This window comes from Syngnathus scovelli, unplaced genomic scaffold (genome assembly GCF_024217435.2).
Source record: "Syngnathus scovelli strain Florida unplaced genomic scaffold, RoL_Ssco_1.2 HiC_scaffold_496, whole genome shotgun sequence".
Lineage (NCBI taxonomy): Eukaryota > Metazoa > Chordata > Actinopteri > Syngnathiformes > Syngnathidae > Syngnathus > Syngnathus scovelli.
Window position 1 is genome coordinate 1 of NW_026061599.1, and position 5,888 is coordinate 5,888.

At 52.0% G+C, this 5,888-nt stretch overlaps 1 long non-coding RNA gene across 1 annotated transcript; it reads left to right on the forward strand.

Annotated features, from left to right (window-relative positions):
• The first annotated feature begins 5,253 nt into the window (after window positions 1-5,253).
• Window positions 5,254-5,594, forward strand: LOC125968336 (uncharacterized). The gene is made up of 3 exons (XR_007481247.2): window positions 5,254-5,346; window positions 5,429-5,484; window positions 5,549-5,594. It is a non-coding gene; the product is annotated as an uncharacterized lncRNA (long non-coding RNA).
• The last annotated feature ends 294 nt before the right edge of the window (window positions 5,595-5,888 follow it).

Sequence of the window (5,888 nt, forward strand, 5' to 3'; positions counted from 1 at the left end):
GCTGCCCAAGTAGTTGAAACGCAGGGATGTTTTTTCACTTGTTGAATATGAACGTCCATCCATCCATCCATCCATCCATCCATCCATCCATCCATCCATCCATCTTCTTCCGCTTATCCGGGGTCGGGTCGCGGGGGCAACAGCTTCAGGAGGGACTCCCAGACTTCCCTCTCCCCAGCCACTTCATCCAGCTCATCCCGGGGGATCCCAAGGCGTTCCCAGGCCAGCTGAGAGACATAGTCTCTCCAGCGCGTCCTGGGTCGTCCCCGGGGTCTCCTACCGGTGGGACATGCCCGGAACACCTCCCCAGGGAGGCGTCCAGGAGGCATCCTGATAAGATGCCCGAGCCACCTCATCTGGCTCCTCTCAACGTGGAGGAGTAGCGACTCTACTCCGAGTCTCTCCCGGATGACCGAGCTTCTCACCCTATCTCTAAGGGAGAGCCCGGACATCCTGCGGAGAAAACTCATTTCGGCCGCTTGTATCCGAGATCTCGTTCTTTCGGTCACGACCCATAGCTCGTGACCATAGGTGAGGGTAGGAGCGTAAATCGACCGGTAAATTGAGAGCTTTGCCTTTTGGCTCAGCTCTCTCTTCACCACAACGGACCGGTACAGGGTCCGCATTACTGCCGACGCTGCACCGATCCGCCTGTCGATCTCACGCTCCATCCTCCCCTCACTCGTGAACAAGACTCCAAGATACTTGAACTCCTCCACTTGGGGCAGGATCTCATCCCCGATCCGGAGAGGGCATTCCACCCTTTTCCGATCGAGGACCATGGACTCGGATTTGGAGGTGCTGACCCTCATCCCGACCGCTTCACACTCGGCTGCGAACCGTTCCAGCGAGAGCTGGAGATCACGGCCTGAAGAAGCCAACAGCACCACGTCATCTGCAAAAAGCAGAGACGCGATGCTGAGGTCCCCAAACCGGACCCCCTCAACGCCTCGGCTGCGCCTAGAAATTCTGTCCATAAAAATTATGAACAGAATCGGTGACAAAGGGCAGCCTTGGCGGAGTCCAACCCTCACTGGGAACGAATCCGACTTACTGCCGGAAATGCGGACCAGACTCTGGCATCGGTGATACAGGGACCGAACCGCCCTTATCAGTTGGCTTGGCACCCCGTACTCCCGAAGCACCCTCCACAGAACCTCCCGAGGGACACGGTCAAACGCCTTCTCCAAGTCCACAAAACACATGTGGACTGGTTGGGCAAACTCCCATGCACCCTCGAGGATCCTGCCGAGGGTGTAGAGCTGGTCCACTGTTCCACGGCCAGGACGAAAGCCACACTGCTCCTCCTGAATCCGAGGTTCGACCTCCCGACGGACCCTCCTCTCCAGCACCCCTGAATAGACCTTACCAGGGAGGCTGAGGAGTGTGATTCCCCTGTAATTGGAACACACCCTCCGGTCCCCCTTCTTAAAGAGGGGAACCACCACCCCAGTCTGCCAATCCAGAGGCACTGTCCCCGATGTCCACGCAACGTTGTAGAGGCGTGTCAGCCATGACAGCCCCACAACATCCAGAGCCTTTAAGAACTCTGGGCGGATCTCATCCACCCCCGGGGCCTTGCCACCGAGGAGTTTTTTAACTACCTCAGTGACTTCGACCCCAGAGATTGGAGAATCCGCCTCAGAGTCTCTAGGCCCTGCTTCCTCAATGGAAGGCGTGTAGGTGGAATTGAGGAGGTCTTCGAAGTATTCTCCCCACCGACTCACGACGTCCCGAGTCGAGGTCAGCAGCACGCCATCCCCACTGTAAACAGTGTTGACGTTGCACTGCTTCCCCCTCCTGAGACGCCGGATGGTGGACCAGAATTTCCTCGAAGCCGTCCGAAAGTCATTCTCCATGGCCTCACCGAACTCCTCCCACGCCCGGGTTTTTGCCTCAGCAACCGCCGAAGCCGCGTTCCGCTTGGCCATCCGGTACCTCTCAGCTGCCTCCGGAGTCCCGCAGGCCAAAACGGCCCGATAGGACTCCTTCTTCAGCTTGACGGCATCCCTTACCGCCGGTGTCCACCAGCGGGTTCGGGGGTTGCCGCCACGACAGGCACCAACGACCTTACGGCCACAGCTCCGGTCGGCCGCCTCAACAATGGAGGCGCGGAACATGGTCCACTCAGACTCAATGTCCCCCGCCTCCCCCGGGACGTGGGAAAAGCTCTGCCGGAGGTGGGAGTTGAAGCTCTTCCTGACAGGAGATTCTGCCAGACGTTCCCAGCAGACCCTCACAGAGCGTTTGGGTCTGCCAGGTCGGACCGGCATCTTCCCCCACCATCGGAGCCAACCCACCACCAGGTGGTGATCAGTTGACAGCTCCGCCCCTCTCTTCACCCGAGTGTCCAAAACATGCGGCCGCAAATCCGATGACACGACTACAAAGTCGATCATCGAACTGCGGCCTAGGGTGTCCTGGTGCCAAGTGCACACATGGACACCCTTATGTTTGAACATGGTGTTCATTATTGAAAATCCGTGTCGAGCACAGAAGTCCAACAATAGAACACCGCTCGGGTTCAGATCAGGGGGGCCGTTCCTCCCAATCACGCCCTTCCAGGTCTCACTGTCATTGCCCACGTGAGCATTGAAGTCACCCAGTAGAACGATAGAGTCCCCAGAAGGAGCGCTATCCAGCACTTCCTCCAGGGACCCCAAGAAGGGTGGGTACTCTGAGCTGCTGTTTGGTGCATAGACACAAACAACAGTCAGGGCCCGTCCCCCCACCCAAAGGCGGAGGGAGGCTACCCTCTCGTTCACCGGGGTGAACCCCAATGTGCAGGCGCCCAGCCGGGGGGCAATAAGTATACCCACACCTGCTCGACGCCTCTCACCGTGGGCAACTCCAGAGTGGAAGAGAGTCCAGCCCCTCTCGAGAGGGCTTGTACCGGAACCCAAACTGTGTGTGGAGGCTAGTCCGACTATATCTAGTCGGAATCTTTCTGCCTCACACACCAGCTCGGGCTCCTTTCCAGCCAGAGAGGTGACATTCCATGTCCCAAGAGCCAGCTTCTGCAGCCAGGGATCAGACCGCCAAGGTCCCCGCCTTTGGCTGCCGCCCAGCTCACATTGCACCCGACCCCTTCGGCCCCTCCCACAGGTGGTGAGCCCATGGGAAGGGGGACCCACGTTTCCATTTCGGGCTATGCCCGGCCGGGCCCCATGGGCGAAGGCCCGGCCACCAGACGCTCGCCTTCGAGCCCCGCCTCCAGGCCTGGCTCCAGAGGGAGGCCCCGGTGACCCGCGTCCGGGCGAGGGAAAACTAAGTCCATTTATATCACTCATCATAAGGGGCTTGTGAGCCGTGCTTTGTCTGGCCCCTCACCTAGGACCCGTTTGCCATGGGTGACCCTACCAGGGGCATGAAGCCCCCGACAACATGGCTCCTAGGATCATAGGGGCACGCAAACCCCTCCACCACGATAAGGTGACGACTCGCGGAGGGGTGAATATGAACGTAACAGTTAAAATCCACCTGTTTTTCACCATCTGAACGAGTGGCTATTTTGCTCACCAGTTTTCTAAAGCTGAACTGCGATTGTTTTTGACTTGAGACCTGGCAACTGTGATGTCATTTTTAGTCGGCAGCGAGTGGCAATATGGTTGCCCCCCTGTGATGGATAAGAACGAGTGAATTTTGTTACTTATCTCATTCCAAGGACGCAATATTAATAAGAATGATGTATTTCGGCTCCTGTGGGCATATATAACATATTTTAAATAAAATGTTGGGTTGAGTTACCCTTTAATAGGAGTGGAGCGCACTCTTGCTCTCTGAACATGCCTACTCACAGAGTAGTGCTACTTTGCTGGAGCACATCCTCGCACTCTGGGCAGTAGTCATGGACACCCTGAACTGGTTGTCACCAAATCGCGGGACACACATAGACGAATAACCATTAACACTCAAACCTACAGACAATTTATAGTCGTCAGTCGGCCTACCATGCACGTCTATTCAACATTGGAGAACATTGGAATACCAGGAGGAAACCCAGGCAGGCATGGGGAGAACATGCGAGCTCCACTCAGAAAGTCCGTAGCCGAAATCGGACCCACAACCTTTGCATTGTAAGCCAAACATGCTAACCAGTGCTCCACCATGCTGCCAAATAAAAAGTTTTACTGGGTTAATTGTAGTACATACTGTTGGGTTGACAACATTTATCTGAAATCAATCTCAGAGGCGGTAGGTCTTTTTGGCTTAGCGTTTTCTTCTGCGCAGAAGGGCGCACCCCAAACACACGCAACAAGTGTGGCTGAGATCCGCGCTCTGCTCGAATTTAGCCGTGCCTTTTATTGAGAGAGAAACAAAGGGGCAAGTGTACATGATCGGGCAGGTTCCCAGGCAGGAAGTACATTCCATAGTTATCTCATTACCACAGAACAAATGGGATACTCTTATGGACGGAGCAGTATGGACGTCTCATGACTATTAGCTTAACAAAGACCTAGTCTTAGTGGCCCTGGGAATACATCCCTGTGCCGTACTCATGACTTCAACTAAAAGGACTTGCTTGTCTCGCGTGTGGTTCTTGCAAAATAAGTTAGAGTGAGCACAACTCTAACACCTTTTATGATTGGTGTTAGAGATTTGCTCACTCACACTTATTTTGCAAGAACCACACGGGAGACAAGCAAGTTCTTTTAGACACCTGCAGGTGGAGAGTTCACTCGCTCAGGAATGAAGTCTGAAAACCCTCCCAACTGCAAGGACATATTTATTAAGAGAAAGAGTGGGGGCTGGTGTAGACTGAATAGGAAGCCCAAAACATATCAGGAGGAACTTTTACGACCTTGTGTAGGATGAGACAAGGTACGTTATTTATTACCGGTTGCATTCCAACATAATCATACGATAAGGATAATCTGAAAAACCCTAACAATTGGGAAGAGGTAGCTAATATTTCTTGACATTTTAGTATGTTGATATTGCCTTCTAACTTGCAAAGGTTTTGCTACGATTGGGTGTATTGTATGACAAGGCGACAAAACTTGTTTTGCCAAACTCTGACCTTTCTGTGTTCATTAAAAGATCAATATTTCTGCAGTGAAGCAAATTTATTTTCATACATTACACCTCATTTGGGTGAGTCAAAGTCAGGTTATAAGCCATTGTTTCTACAACATGGACAAGCGACAGAACTTCTGTCAGACACTGTATATAGTTTGTCCTTTTTCAAGCTCTATGTACGTTCTGTATTATATGTAATGTGGACGTATTTCTATGTATGAAATAAAGTCATTCATTCAACTATGTCTGCTACAGGTGGACAAGGTCACGGGTCGTTTCAACGGTCAGTTCAAGACCTATGCCATCTGTGGCGCCATCCGCAGAATGGTGAGTCATCCTGGATTGTGTTCAATGGTTCAAATGCTTGTGGTTTTTTACATGTGCGTGTTCTCTCCTAAATGCAAAACAGGGGGAGTCTGATGATTCCATCCTCAGGCTGGCAAAGAATGATGGTGTTGTTGCCAAGTAAGATGACATTTTTGTCATCAGCACGCATCTTGTGTTATAACGTGCATTTTTCTCTCCATAGGAACATCTGAGTGATATCTTTAAAATAAAATGTAACAAAATCCAAATGCTTTATTGGTCCTGGTTTTTATTTTATTTTAATTTTTTTTAGCGCATAGAGCACATTTGTTTTGTTTGTTTTTTAAAGTCCATTAGATTACAATTACAAAGTGAATAATTATCCCAGTAAAAATACTGAATTTTTGTCCTGTCATCCGTACATACATCATCTACCGATTATCTGGAGGTTGGGCCGTAGAGGCAGCATTTTCAGCAAGAAAGCCCAGACTTCCTTATCTCCAGCCACTTCTTCTAGCTCTTCCCGATGTATCCCAAGGAGTTCCCAGGCCAGCTGGGAGTCG